This window comes from Thamnophis sirtalis, unplaced genomic scaffold, assembly GCF_051295495.1.
Source record: "Thamnophis sirtalis isolate CommonGarterSnake01/CBP01778 unplaced genomic scaffold, rThaSir2_p1.2 scaffold_1, whole genome shotgun sequence".
Taxonomy (NCBI): Eukaryota; Metazoa; Chordata; class Lepidosauria; order Squamata; family Natricidae; genus Thamnophis; species Thamnophis sirtalis.
In genome coordinates this window covers 92,790,375-92,806,225 of record NW_028261381.1, presented here as the reverse complement: position 1 = coordinate 92,806,225, position 15,851 = coordinate 92,790,375, and the positions used below count along the sequence as shown (strand labels likewise).

At 43.4% G+C, this 15,851-nt stretch overlaps 1 protein-coding gene across 1 annotated transcript in view; it reads left to right on the top strand.

Moving 5' to 3' along the window:
- The first annotated feature begins 920 nt into the window (after window positions 1–920).
- The window catches only part of GAS2 (growth arrest specific 2), a 126,773-nt gene continuing 111,842 nt past the window's right edge, over window positions 921–15,851 (top strand). Inside the window, exon 1 of the mRNA XM_087721399.1 lies at window positions 921–1,017. The gene's annotated coding sequence lies outside the window, so the exon portion shown is untranslated. The remainder of the gene's footprint in view (window positions 1,018–15,851) is intronic.

Genomic DNA, 15,851 nt, shown 5'->3' with positions numbered 1-15,851 from the left:
CTGCAAAATCCCCATTCCCACCCCACTCTGGGGCCAGCTAGAGGCGACATTCGCCGGTTCTCCAAACTACTCAAAATTTCCGCTATGGATTCTCCAGAACCCATCAGAACCTGCTGGATTTCACTCCTGTGGTAAACCCAGTAGCAGTTAGCATGCCCACTTTATTGGACAGGTCAACAAGCAAACCTTGTTCCAATATTTAGTGTTTCACTGCTCTACCAAATTTCATCAGCAAGTCTGTGGGACTTAGAAGCCTATACAAAAAAAAACCACCGCTCTGCTCCACAGGCCTCTTGCTACCTACCTACCTAATTATCCACCCATCTTCATCATCTGTCAGTCTGTCTGTCTACTTATCTGCTTGCAACCCTGCAGGAAGAAAAATATACCCAGGCAAACGTATGCCAGAATATATTAACTGCATCTCCCCACCCCTCGTTTTCCATCAGTGGGACCACTGTCCTTGGCCTCAAGAAGAGATGGATTCTGCCCAATGAGCCTAAAGGAATAAACTTAACCTTGGCTCCTGATGTTCCCCAGCTGAAACATTTTACTGGCATGTTAAGTGTCATTAAATGCTCCCAATCAATCCCATGCAGCATTCTTTTCAAAGCCATCGCGCCGCTCCTCTTAATGCATTGGAAGCAACATAAATAAGCACTTTGGCTCGTTCTCGGTCCAAAGTTTCTGCGAAGAGTTTGTAATTCAATATCCCTCCTCTTTCCTATGGTAAACCTGTATTTGCCGTTTCGCCGCTTCTTTCTATCCACCCCCCCCCTTCCCCTACTCCCCTCCCTCAAGTCAGCATTAAACTTCCGTTCCGTCTATGTGGACTGATGAAATGTAGGAAATCTGTTTCTGGCGGAAAAAAAAAACCCGCTTTCCCAAAGAGAGCACCAAGTATACAGAGATCAGAAGTATGAACAGTGGCAGTAGCGCTGCTGCGGTCGGGCTGCTCGGGCTAAGAGGACGAGCTACGAGAGGAGGAGAGAGACTTTGAGCCATCGCGCGGGCAAAGTGAGTGAGCTTTTTTTTTGCAAAGCGAAACGGCGGGGAGGCGGGTGCGCTAAACTCTCCACTCAGAAATAGCGGCCGCGGGTGGGTGAGGGGGAAGAAGGCTCTGGCGGCTGCGCCAGACATTTAAGAGACAGATATATCGGTGCGGTTGAAATTGAACAAAGGGACCGAGGATGTCAACGTGGGTGGAAGTGGACGTTGCGTCTGTGTAACCTCGAGGCGGTCTGTTTTTACCCCCCCCCCCCAAAAAAGGGGGGGGAGCGTGTGCAAGGAAAGAGAGGCAATTTTTTACCTCTTTCGATTCCCGTAGAAGACGAGCCTCTTTCTTTCTCCCCCACCCTTCCACTCCGTTTTCTACTCCGTCCCGCGTCCTTCTAGTTTGCCGCAGCGAGGCGGAAGGTTTCCGCAGGTTAAAAAAAAAAAAAAAAAGCGCACGCGGTCTTCCACAGCGTGCCGGGACTACGCGCAAAGTTTACAAACAAGCGCGCGTCCGTCCGGCAGTCTGCGGATGTGGGACAATCGCGTTCAGTGCGACACGTTTGAGTGTGCCAAACAACAACAACAAAGACGGCGGGAAGAGAGGACGGAGTGCCTGCGTGCGTGGGTGGGTGTTTTGGAACGTGTTCCTGGGGGAATCGCATTAGGCACTTTGGAAACTTTGGCTGGTCTTTTGCCCGTGGCCTCCCGGCTCTCGCGCATCAATCTTGGCTTTGACCGCAGATAACAAAATCTACCTCCGCCCCAACAATGAACGCTGGCATTCTTTTTTTTCTCTCTCTCCTTTTTCCTTCCCCCAAAGAGCAGGCTTGTGAGGTTGGTAGGCAGGCAAAGCCAATGTATACACTACGTGCGCGAGGGAGATGCCCGTTTTTACTGTATGGTTCCAGCAGGCAATCCAAATAGCGCTGGGGAAGGTAGGTCCGCAGGACAACTGAAACGGGAGACCACTGGAAAGCCCTCTGAGGTGGGACGGGCAATCGGGATTTAGGGCAATTGGATTTTTCCAGTTGGACCAAGCCTTGCAAGTCCTTTCTTCCCGCAACTTCGTGAGCCTGTAGGGGAGCGGGGGGAAGAGAGAGACGGGGGGGGGGTGGCACGGAACCATGGATTTCCGTGGTTGTACAGTGGTGAGTTACGTTTCCGGCATCAGGAAGGAGCCCTGCAGTCCCTAATGGAGAAGGCAGCACTCTGCACCAGATCAAACTTGTTCCCTAAAGTGGACTTAGATCAGACAAAAGGTTGTTTTTTTTTTAGCAACCTACGAGCCTTATAGGTAGGACCTGTCCTGGCTATACAGCAGTACAGCAGACTTGGGAATTCCAATTTTGGGAGGAAGGGGCATTGATGAGTGCTGCCAACTGTCAGGAGAAGTCTTGTTTTATTGGCAATATTTTTGAAGTAGTTTGCCACTGCCATGACGAAACAGTGAGTGAATGGCTCAACGTCACCCAAGTGGCTTTGTTCTTCTGACGAGACTCGAACTCGCAGTCTCTGCCCGTTGCCTCAACCACTACTACACCCAACTGACTCTCCCCGTTTTCATTTCTCCCCCCACGTTTTCTTTTGGAAGACTCGGCTTCGTTAGAGAAAGGTTGGGGGGGCGGGGGGAGAAGGGAATAGCACCTTCTCCCTTCCATTAATTTCGAGCCGAGTCTTTGTTTCTCCCCTCCTTTGAGCGTTGTTCTCTGGAAACATCTGCAGCAAATCTTGCTTGGGGGGAAAAAAAGAGAGCCCGACCAGCTTTTCCCTCCTGCCTTAATTGCAGACCTTTAGGTTAACCCTGAGCAGCCCAGGAGACGTTGCTTTAAAGGCTCCTGCTTCCCGCCCGTGGGAGAGGTAGATATCAGCCAGAAAACGAGACAGACTCTTAGGATTGGTATGTTTGGCAGGGATCACGTTACCGACTCGCCTCTGCAGTCTGCTTCCCCCCGCCGCCCCTTTCCCTGCCGCTCTGAAAAGATCCAAGCGCCGGGTGTTCTCCCTCCTCCCGTTCAGGGATGGCGGGAAATAGGTGGGGGGGGGGAGAGAATCGGAGGTGGGGCTGTTTTCCGGCGTTTTTTTTTTCATGATTCAGAAAGTGGCTGAACTGGCTCGGCGGCGCGGGTTCCTCCCCTTCCCCGTCGCATTGCAGGTTTCCTCTAGCTCTGCGGACTCTCGGGGGTCTGGCCTTGCCGTTAGCGAGGCCGGGAGTAGAAACAGAACGTAGTTGGGAAACACCCCTTTCCCCCAATGACTGGACTTCTTTTTGGACCAAGTTCAGCAGGGTGGTTTTTGCGATGGGACCACCGCGCTCTAAATGGGAAATTGGCTGACGTTCTGGCAAGACGTTTCGCCTGGGCCGAGCGGCCGCTGGTGATGGATGGGCTGCGTAGCGGTTGCGTTTTATACAGTTGGCCAAAGCCTTAGTGTCGGTCCGCGGAATATTGATCCGGAGGACCGAGCCAGGGAGGGGAGTACGTGCCCTTGGCCGACGCAATCGGTGTTTCTATAGAATACCGTAGACTGATTGGGGTTTGAGGTTAATGATAAAAACAAATCCTGAACTCAATGGGGGTTGGCTATCCGAATAAGATTTATCCCGTTTTCTTCCTCTAGTTCACTTTTACAACGAGCCGCAAAGTAATACAGATCGTCCTTGCCTTAAGGCCACAATTGAGCCCCATGATTTCTGTTGCCAAACAAGACGGTTGTTAAGTGAGTTTTCTTTCGTTTTACAATCTTTCCTGTCCCAGTTCTTAAGTGAATCACTGCAGTTGTTAAGGTGGTAACGTGGTTGTTAAGTGAACCTAGCTTCCCCATTGACTTTTGCCTGTCAAAAGGTGATCGCCTGATCTTGGAATACTGCAGCTGTCATAAATACAAGCCAGTTCCAAGCAGCCAAATTTTGATCATTAACCATGGAGATGCTACAACAGTTGTAAGTGTGAAAAATGGTCATGTCACTTTTTTCAGTGCCATTGTAACTTTGAATGGTCGCTAAATGAATGGTTGTACAAAGAGCAGGTTCCACATCATTAAATAACTCAGTCTTGTCTGTCTGTCTGTCCCTCCCTCCCTCTCCATGCGTCCGTCTGTCTGTCTGTCTGTCTGTCTGTCTATCTATCATCTATCATCTATCTATCTATCTATCTATCTATCTATCTATCTATCTATCTATCTATCTATCTATCTATCTATTTCTATGTATCTATTGGGTAGCCCGTATCTATTGGGTAGCCCTTTGTGAGGCTTTGTTTAGAATGTATGCAACATGTTTATCTCTCCTTTTTTTACAATATAGTAACCTTGGAAGGCTAGTTAGACTCAGAGTTAAGGATTTCAAAGTAATCATGTGACCATGGGGATGCTGCAACAGTGACATTATAACTTCAAATGCTCACTAATTGGATGTTTATAAGTTGGGGACTACTTGTAACAGGCTGAGTGTAGGACTAAGAGGGAAGTGGGAGTAGATGCTTCCATTCCTTGCCTTATGTTGAAGTAACTTTTTTAGTCTGGCCACTATCATCCCTTCCACTGTTATCTGATAGTCCAGTAATGTGGGGTCTGCAGCAAGAGCCTTCTCTCTCCTATTGCAACCTTTATGTTTACCCGAGAAAGGAGATCCTGCTTAGAGTCTCAGCTTCTTCCTTTGGTTTATGTCTGTGATGTCCTACTCACTCACATGCACACATAATGGTGGGTTAGTGGGTTTATTAATATTTGCCAGCAATTCCTTTCACTAGAAACTTAGAATTACCAGTGTCTCAATTTAGTCCAGCCAAAAGCAGAACAATGTTAGTCCACAGAGCAATGACCAGGAGTCCACAAGGCACTTGAAAGTTTCCCAAACAAGAGAAACCCACTAGGCAAAATCAAATTCAAAATGCAAGAGGGTGCATGAGGCAAGACAAGTCCAGAGTTCACAAGGCATGATCTAAAAGCAGGGGTGTCAAATGTGCAGCGTCACAGTGGGGTCATGTGACGTATCACGACTCCCCCTTCTTTGCTAAATGATTGGAAAATTTGGGGAAGACAATGGCAAGCCCCTCTGAATGGAAAAGAAAAGAGACCACCTGGATACATTCCTGTTCTGACCCCTCCTCCTCCGTCCAGTAACGAAAGCCGAAACATGCTTAATGAGAATGTCCTTTAATAGCAAGTCCAGACTCTCAGTGGTTGAAAGCCAAATAAACAAATAGATAAGGACTTTGGCAGCAAGTCCAACAAACCTTGTCAGCAATGCAAACAAACTCTGGCAGCAGCCCAGCCTGCCAAGTTCGTGTCTCTTTAGTCCAAGCATTGACTTCTGCAAGAAGGGCGTGGCACAAGCAGTCTCTTTTATAGTCTGGAGAGGAGCTTAATGACCATCAGATGAGCATAATTACCTCCTGTAATTACGTAGTTGTTCTTGACGCTGAGTAGCCCTTTGACGGCGTGCATCCCAGAACAACTCACTGTTGATTTCTGGATCACTCTCTCTTGTCTCCTCCCCACTGATCCAAGGCTCAGGCGCCACCTGACTCTCTGTGCCCTGCTCAGAGTCGGAACCCTGTCCAGGGTCCTCCACATCCTCCAGGGCTGACTCATAGGGCTCCTCGCTGTCGGTGTCTGGTGGCAGCTCCAACGGCTCCTGCTGGGCCACAACACATTTCTAAAATCATTTGGAGGTTGTTTTTATCTTTTTAAATAGGAATCAAACACACTTTAAGTTATAAACAAGAGGCATAAGAAAAGTTATGATTATATGAGGTAACATACCTTTGGAGATGCTGAGAAAATATGGTTACTCCTGACATTAACAAAGTGAGACAGTAAATGGTAAAGACTATGAAAATAGTAAGCTGCCTATTTGTCGCATGATCCCTTCCTTATTTGATAAGTCACTCTCCCAGTCATGAATATGGTGAAAGATGCTATCCAGTATTTAGGCAAAATCAGCTTGGCTACCCCCCAACACAATGACCGCACAGACTTCTACTATAGAGGGCATACACAAGAGTATATGAAAAACACACCTAAAACATTCACCCCACATAGAAAATAGATATTTCCCCACATCTATAAACACTTTCACTAGAAAACAAGCTTCCCACAGCACACAAATGCACAACCACCCCAGCCTTTTTGTCTTCCCTCAAACCCCACGTTAGTACCTAGGTGTCTTTCCCAGCTTGTATGCTGGTGAACCCTGGAGCATCATAAGCTTAAGTCTTTTGACCAGGTCTGGGAAGATCTAAGTTCAATTCCATGCTTGATAATGGAAAATCTGACTAGCTAGGGGGATAAAATGGAGAACCTCACAGAAATAAGACCACTATCATCAGGAGTCCTGTTACCTTGTCCTCCTAGCATGATTCCTCATTACAGGTAGTCTTGACTTGCCACAATTGACCCCCAAATTTATGTGACTAAGTGAAACTTTTTATGATCTTTCTTGTTACATTCGTTAAATGAATCACTGTAGTTCAGAGGTGCCAAACTCAAGGCCTGCTGGCTAGATCTGGCCCATGGGGTGCTTAGATCTGGTCTGTGGGGCCATCCTAGAAACAACAAAGGACAGGCCCGTGGTGGCTCTGCCAGCAAAAACAGAGCTTGGGGACCTCCGTTTTTGCTGGCAGCGAGCTGAAGGAGGCTGTCGCAGCCGCAAACGGAGCCTTGATGAGTAAGCCTTGATTAGTCATGCCCACCCTGGCCACACCAATCCTGGCCATGCCCATCCTGGACCCCCAAGGTCAAGCACAACCCTGATGTGGCCCTCAATTAATTCGAGTTTGACACTTCTGCTTGTTAAATTAGTAACATCATTGTTAAGTGAACTGGCTTTCCCATTGAGTTTGACTTCAATTGACTTTGCTTGTCAGAAGGTCACAAAAGGTGATCACATGATCCTGGGATACTGCCCCCATCATGAATAGGAACCCCTTGTCAAATATCTGAACGCAAATCTCATGACCCGACAGTCATAAGGGTGAAAAATGGTCATAAGTTACTTTTTTCAGTGCCATTGTAACTTCGAATGGTCACTAAACAGAGTGTTGTAAATTGAGGATTGCCTGTACTCTTTCAAGTTTCTCCCCCACCTTGCTGTGGATTCAAGCAGCTTGCCTAATTTATTTAATTCTTGAACTCCAGCAAGGAGAAACTTGCAAGAGGAACCTTTTGAGAAAATAAATAGGGAAAGCCTTGGATTCCCCATTACCTGTTCATTCTTCAGTAGTTCTATTCTGAGAGAATGCAAGTACTGAATGAGAAAGAATCATTAACATTCAGGCCTTAGTCTTTTATTTTTTTAGCTAAGGACAAGTCCTGTGGTGCTGAAGAAGAATAGAGTAGCTTATAAGTAAACATCTGCATCAGGGGTGTCAAATTTGCAGCCCGCAGGCCTGATGCATCATGTGCTGGCCACACCCACCTCCGTTTTAGCAAAGGGGGAAGTCATGATACATCACATGATGTATCATAACTGGGAAAGTAATTGTCACAACTAAGATGGCTCTTATAGAGACTTCCATTAATTGGTGAATCACTGGGTATTTATTTGTTTGTTTGTTTGTTTGTTTGTTTGTTTGTTTGTTTGTTTATTTAATTTGTATGCCGCCCACTCTCAAAGAGACTCAGGGCGGCTTACAAGTAAAAAAAGGGAAGGGGAAGGACATACAAAAACAAGACAACATTAAAAGATCCACAACATTCACAACTTAGGATGGGGCTGGACAAAGTCAACAGCCCCAGGCCTGCTGGAACAGCCAGGTCTTGGTCGCTTTGCGGAAGGCCGGAAGGGTAGTAAGGGTCCGGATCTCCGCGGGGAGATCGTTCCATAGGACTAGAGCAGCAACAGAGAAGGCCCTCCCCCGGGGAGTCGCCAGCTGACATTGACCAGCAGATGGAATCCGGAGGAGGCCTAATCTGTGCGATCTTATAGGCCTCAGGGAGGTAATTGGCAGGAGGCGGTCTCTCAAAAGTTTTGTGATGCTACACATTTGACACTCCTGATCTAGAGGATTGTGCTGTTTGTACCTTGCTACCAAAAATGATTCGGTTCACCAAGATAAAACTGAATACACTACCCTCCCAATTTACAGAACAATCTTTAAACTTGAATATAAAAACTAAAAAGAAAAAAAAATAGGACAAAAAGAAAAAAGAAGAAAAAAGAAACAAAATGCCTTATATATATTTTTTTACCAATAGTCACTTGCTTACCTAGTAATAACCATACACTATGATAATATGATTGACAAACAGCTATTGTAAAATGTCACAGATTTATACAAAGTATAATTGCATTTTATGCTGGCTTTTAAAGTAAGACTACATTGGTTTTCAGGGAAGAATAAAATATAAGAAAAGAGAAAAATAAAGAAATATGAAAGGAAGGGTCAGGAAGGGAACAAGGCTAGGAGTGCAGAAAGAAAAAACAGAAAATAAATAACTAACCAATTTCATTACAGATGCAAATGTAACATCATAACCCGTTATATAAGATTAACAGTAAACTTTTGATAGAATTCTTCACCCAAAATCTTATGTATTAAATGCTTTGCATCTTTTGTCCTTATGTACATCTCCTGCAAGCAAATTACATCCTCCACAATAAAAAAATCTTTTTTTTCTTTTTTGAGAAGCATTGGCTTTATTCATATTCCATAAATTACAAATTTGTCAGTACTCAGGGTAACACTCCAACACACTCTGTAGCTGTGTTTCCTCACACCGCCAATTCTTCAGTAACTTCAAGCTGTTGCTGTCCAAGTACACCTTTGTCTTCTGTATCCATTAGGCCTTTCTTGGTTCTGCCCTGTATTTTGTAATAAAGTCCTTAGCCTTTTGGACAGAGCTAAATCGACGTATGTTGATGAAAAGTAAAAATTGCACCTTTCAGATAATCCCAGCAAAATGGAATCCTTTTACGCTTCAAAATTTCTGTTAGAAAGGAATACTTTTTTTTTTTTGAATAGAAGCCTAAGGGAGATTTCTTTTATGACAGTTACATAGTATCATTTTTTAATCTTGAATAAAATGACTTTGCAAAATGTGTTGCTTTGTTCTTTTCATACATCAAAACATCTTGAGCCTAGGTGGCGCAGTGGTTAAATGCAGCACTGCAGGCTACTTCAGCTGACTGCAGTTCTGCAGTTCAGCTGTTCAAATCTCACCAGTTCAGGGTTGACTCAGCCTTCCATCCGAGGTGGGTAAAATGAGGACCCGGATTGTTGTTGGGGGCAATATGCTGACTCTGTAAACCGCTTATAGAGGGCTGAAAGCCCTATGAAGTGGTATATAAGTCTAACTGCTATTGCTATTGTTGCACAAATATGCAATAGATCAGTGGTTCTCAACCTTTTCTTCATCATGGACCCTCCTTAAATACCTTTTGTGGCCATGGACCCCCAAGACTTAACTCAAGATTTGAATCATAACAGGCCTCCAGGGATCCGGGGACCACAGATTGAGAAGCACTGCGATAGACTGTATCCAATTCTTGCTCCTTTTGCTCCTCCTCCCAGTTTCATAATTTTGATAGTGCTTGGACCACTATTTTCCTTGTCCCTTCACTGGGATTTTCTGGAACAGTTCTAAGTCTTAGAATTATTTTTTTCTAATCTCAAATAATATAAAATTATCTAAACCAGAAATCAGCAGTCCCCGGGCCACACCCCAGTACTGGGTTTTGGTTTTGATCTATTTGCAACTGGGCCTCAGGCCAGTACACACATGTAGCCCGACTTGCACAAGTGGTGGGATGGCATGCGCGCACATGCATATGCATCTCAACTACAGGTGGATGCTAGTCTACCACTTGCATGGCCCAGTTCCCCTCCCCCCCCAAGGCAGGCCGCCAAGTCGCAAAGGTTGGGGGCCACTATTCTAACCCTCTTTCCAAATTCCATTTTGTATTCTAAAAGTTCTACCCATCATACAGTTGTTTAATATTGTCAGTAATTTTATTCAATTTATTATCCAGTTGTTTTTTCCCAAATCCTCAAATTTGGCTTCTATAGATTATGTCACTAACTGTACATTCTTCAAACAGGTCTTACCAAAACTTACTCAAAACTCAGTCTTATCCACTGCACTGTGATTTTTTTTCTATAACCATAGTCAATATGGTTGGACCATATATCTTGGACTGTAGTGTCCAAGAAAAAGAAGAAAGGGAGGAAGGAGAGTGAGAAAGAAAGAAAAAGAGAAGAAATAAAGAATATTGCAGTTACTAAATTCATTGAAAAGGGGGAAAAGGGGGGAAAAAGAGAACAATAAAAGGTACGTCTCCAGTTATCTTGTTTATATATCAACACACAATATAATCAGCACTCAATCAAACATGGAAAAACATTCTCACAAACAGAAAAATCAGAACTCCAACTCTACAGATGCAGATTTTCGGAAAGTTAAACTGAACATCCATAAAAATAATTCCGTCAGATCTTTAAAAAGCCAGCAATAATGCAAAACTTTGATTTTTTTTTGCTAATTACACAAATCTCAATACAGCAGTCCTGACAACAGTTTATTTAGTGACCGTTCAATGTTACAATGACATTGAGAAAAAGTGCCTTATGATCATGATTCATTTAACAACCATGTTACTAACTTAACAATTGCAATTTTTTACTTGCCAACTGTGGTTAGAAAGCTCGTAAAATGAGGTCAAGCTCACTTAACAAATGTCTCATTTAACAAAATAAATTTTGGGCTCAATTGTGGTCATAACTCAAGGACTACCTGTAAGTGTATCAGATTTCTACATAAAAAGTAACAAAATTACCAAAAGTATGCAAGAGGAAATATTAATACGTATCTGAGAAATTCTCTCTGTAACTAAAAAAACTAACAAAATATAAAAAGTGTTTTAGAAATAGGCAGGTCAGTTCTAGTGTGTGTTTTAATCCAACTATGTAACAGTACTAAATGTGAGGTAAATGACACCTCAGCCACTGGACTCACCAACAGATTGCAAAAGTGTCCATTTTGCTAGCAAAAAATGGCTGTCCAGAAAACAAATGAGTCAATTTTCCTTAACTCTAGAAAGTTCTTCAGGCTCCAAGGTTCTTGTGCTAGCACAACATGAGCTGTGGCTCTTCTCCTATTCCAAGGAGTCACTCAATTTGCCGTTTTCCCCACTGGAAAATATATTTTATGCTGGCTTTCAACCCAAGCACAGCAGTTAGAAATGAATGTCTAAGATGCCATGCCATGGTTCTGTCTTCATGGACTTTCTATAAAATATATCAGTCAGAAGACAAAGGCTGCTTGTGAATTAGAGTTTACTTTATCACCTTGTGTCATATTTTAGCGTAAACCTTTAAACATTCTAATTGATTAACAAGTTTCAGATGATGGTTCCTCTCTTTCTCCCCTCTTTTCCCCCCTTAACATCTACAATTTGTTCCAAGCTAACCTGGGAGGGTTCCAAAGTTATGTGCTAAATTGTTTTGAGATATAGTGTATATGGATATTAATATAACTACAAGGGAAAAAAGATTTTCTTACAAGAAATTAATAGCTCCTACTCCCTACGAATCTCAGCAATGGTTCAATTCTGGCTTTGCTTTTGCATCTTTACATTTTTTAAATATGTATCAGTTTACCAGCCAGTTCTTAGCTTGCCAATTTCCTTCACTGCCTAATACTTCATTGCCTCATTATTCTAGTTTCTTCAGCAGGACTTGGCTCATACTATGGCCTCAAGTGGATTCTGGCTTACTGCTGTAGGTAATGATGGTAATTGGGATTGGAATTTCTGTCACTAAGTGATGCGATCATATCACATGACTGTTCCAGTTAGTGTTGCGGCCTGCCAGTGGCCAGTGGAGCTGGCAGCAGACTTGGACAGCGAGAAGGTTGGGGAGGAACATGGGCCAGTCCTGGAGTCTGGGGAAAGTTATGATGAGTGCTCTGCATTGGAAGCAGAGATGGGGCCAGGGCCATCTGACAGTTATCATCTACCTTCGGAGTCAGAGAAAAGTGGGGCAGAAGAACAGGTGGACCTTGTTTCCGATGTGCCCATGTGCAGAGCTGTTAGGAGAAGGGAACAATTAAGGAGCGCATAAAGGCACAAATGGACACTGAATGGCCCTTCCCATAAGGAATAAATAGGAGCAAAAAGGGAGTGGTGTTTTAAGGAGACAGCTAGTTCATTTATTAGTGTGAAGATCTGCTTATCTGAATCCGTGTCTCACAAAGACTGTTTGCCAAGTATTTCATTGTGCAGCATTGCACCTGGAAGGTATCAGCCTGGCAACTATCCAAGGACTGATAAAGTCTGTGGTTGCAATTCACCCTTGAAAGACTGTTTGCTGGGATTTGGCTAGATGCGAATGCTAGGAATTCACATTAGCCAAATAAAAATGTTTGTGTTTTTTTTGGAGGGGGGACAAGGAGTTTGTTTCGTGATTTGGTAACACTTAGGTCAGAACAGTTAGCTAGTGACTATCGGACATTGCTGTAGTCAGAAATCTGACTCAGAAAGAGCCGAGGTGGCGCAGTGGTTAGGGTGCAGTACTGCAGGCCACTTCAGCTGACTGTTATCTGCAGTTCAGCGGTTCTAATCTCACCGGCTCAAGGTTGACTCAGCCTTCCATCCTTCCGAGGTGGGTGAAATGAGGACCCAGACTGTGGGGGCGATATTCTGACTCTGTAAACCGCTTAGAGAGGGCTGAAAGCCCTATGAAGCGGTATATAACTCTAACTGCTATTGCTATTGCTAATCCAGGCTGGTTGCCAAGAAATGGGTCATAATCACATGACTACAAGGGCATTGTGCTGGTCTGAACCTGAAGTACCATTTGTTCAATGTTGTTGGAAGTTTGAACAGTTGCTGAATGTTAAATGTAGACTACCTGCAGATATCTATGGTGTCTTTTTCCTTGTGATGCTTTTCTGCCTAGCATTGTGTTTCACAGTCCAGTTGCCATGGAATTCCAGAGATAACCATAACAATATTTTGAGCCTTTTTCATCATATTGAATTTATTTTAGATGGAGAAGCTAGTAAGCAAAAAATAAGAAAAGTAGATTCTCCCCAATATTCCAATCTATGTCTTAACAGAGAATCAAACTTAGACCAGCAATAATAGGAATTTAGCAATAAAGAAAATTGTATTTCAAGATTACAGTTTTGATCTGGTGTGTACCTTCAGAAAGGGAAGATGCAAAACACAAGATGTGCTTTTAAGAATGAATGGATTTTTTCTTTGTTTATTAGATACATTTTATTAGGTATTCATTTCTGCTTCAAGTATTAACAGAATTCCAGTAAGGGGAGAAGACTGTGCATTTCTGTAAGCAGTTCCCTTGGAAGGTTTCAGTGTTATCGGCAAAAAAAAAAAAAATGTTTATTTTTTCTTCATTCCTGTTTAAGCACAATCAAGATTATGAGCAAAACCAGAAGGGATACAAAAGAGCCAAAAGACTCTTGTTCTATTTAAATGCTTTCTTTGGAGATTATGTGCAAGTTTGTGTGTGACACTTACGGGAAGGGGGAGGCGAGCACATACTAAATAGAAATAGCAGGGATGGCAAAAACTTGAATTTGACTCTGTTGAACTCAACTTTGGCTTCTCAGCTCTTGCAGCTTATTTCTGTCCAAAATGGCTGCTCTCCAGGGCCGTTACCTTCCATCCATGAAAACGAAATATTTTCTGTGGCTGCAACTGATCTACTTTTTATTAACTAGCCATGTTGCTGTTTGGCAGCTTTTAATTATTTGATGAAAGCTGCCTCTGCTTGCTTCATATATTTCCATTTCTATCAATGTGTAACTGCAACAGCCAGGAGAGCATCTAGTGCAGCGGTGTCAACGGAAGGCCCACAGGCCAGACCCCGAGGATCTGACCTGTGGGGCTGCCCTGGAAACAGCAAAGGAACGTCCCGCGGTGCCTCTACCAGTGAAAATGGAGCTCGGAGGGCTGTGCGTGGCCTCACCAGGCTCTGTTTTCGCTGGCAGAGGGCTAGCAAAACAAAACAAAAGGAGAAATGTTTCCCCTTTTGCATTTGAGCATGCAAGAAGGGACAGGAAAACAGAAAGGAAAAGTGGAAAGGCAAAGAAAAAGTAGGAAAGATGGGAAGAGATCTAGGAAGGAAAAATGAGGAAAGAGAAGAGGAAAAGAAAGGAGAAGGAAAAGGGAAAGAAAAAGAAGAGAAGGAAGGAAGGATGAAAGGAAGGAAGGAATATTATAATGAGAGTGAGGGAAGATCTCAGGGAATTCCTGCCTTAGCAGGAAAAAGTAGGAAAGATGGGAGGAGATCTAGGAAGGAAAAATAAGGAAAGAGGGAAGGAAGAAGAAAGGAGAAGGAAAAGGGAAGGAAAATGAGGAGGAGGGAAAGAAGGAAGGAAGGAAGGAAGATTACAATGAGAGTGAGGGAGAATCTCAGGGAATTCCTGCCTTAGCACTTGGCTAAGTAACTCCGAGTGACTTCAAACTGACCACACTCACCCGAGACACACATGGTCAAACATAACCCTGATGTGGCCCTCAATGAAATCGAGTTTGACACTTCTGATTTAGTGTATAATAAAGATGAAGTGTACAATATCTGTAGAAAATATAGTTACTAAATTACTGCATTTATAATTTACCTTAGAGTTGATAGAGATGCAAAATTAAGTCTGCCTTAAAATCTTATTTACACACTCCCTTATTCTCTACCCCTTTCTGAGCACTGCTCCATCAAGCTATGGAACCTTTTGTAGCAGATAAGGATTTAACATGGAAATTGCTCTTGCTCAGATAGTCTGTTCATGAAACGATTCAACCAAAATTCAGGATAATTGAGGGAATGAAGCTTGCTGAGAAACTCAGTCAGGACAGTAGGCAGAGTGCAAACAAGCAAGCAAGCACAGGAATAAACTTGCCAATCCAGGAAAAAGTGAATTTGTGAAATAGTCTTATTAAAGGCAGTGAACTACTGCTTACCCATTTGATCAGGATCTAGATCAGGGGTGTCAAACTTGATTTCATTGTGGGCCCCATTAGGATTGTGTTTGACCTTGGGTCACTAGGTGGGCATGGCTGGGGTAGGTGTGGCCAGCTAAATGTCCCTTGTGTCAGGGGCACCAGTGGTGGCCCAGGATGGGCTGGGGGGATCTATTGTTTCTAGCTCTGTTTTCAGCTGTGACAGACTCCTGCAGCCTCTGCCAGTGAAAATGGAGCTCGGAGGGCTGTATAGAGGTGGGTTCCTACAAGTTCGGACCGGTTCGATCTGAACTGTTTCCAGGGCAGCCCTGTGGACTGAATCTAAGCACCCCACAGGCTGGATCTGGTCCGCAAGCATTGAATTTGACACCCCTGATATAGATGGAAGAGAATTTCAGCAAGTGTAACTTTGTTGGACTCTGTAATAACAAATTCAGTTAAGGAGTATGGCATTCTATGTACAAGAAATTGTAGCATTTTTCCAGATGTTGATTCCTTTCTTGGTGTTCCATAGTAACAGAAATTGCATATTCCAGATCAGGCTATTTATCAACTATCAAGTATTGATTTCTTGCACTGATGATGTTAACTTGTTGGACATCTGTAATGTCTATAAGCAAACAATCAAGTTCATCATGCACCAAGAACTGCTGGTCTTCCCTACCATTTACTGAAATAATCAAAGAAGTCAAAATTTGATTCTGGAATGCATCTATTATAGTCCAATCATATTACAAAAGACATGCCTTTTCAACAAACTCAAAATTATCTTACCAAGCAATAGGCCACCATATATGCAAAGTATTTCTATATACATTATATTGTTACAGATTTCTGGATACAGAAATCCCTAGAGTGGACCCCTTATGTGTATTGTCAGGATGGACAGAAATGTCTTGAAATGCCATCTGTTGCGTGCTTCATAAAACAGCAC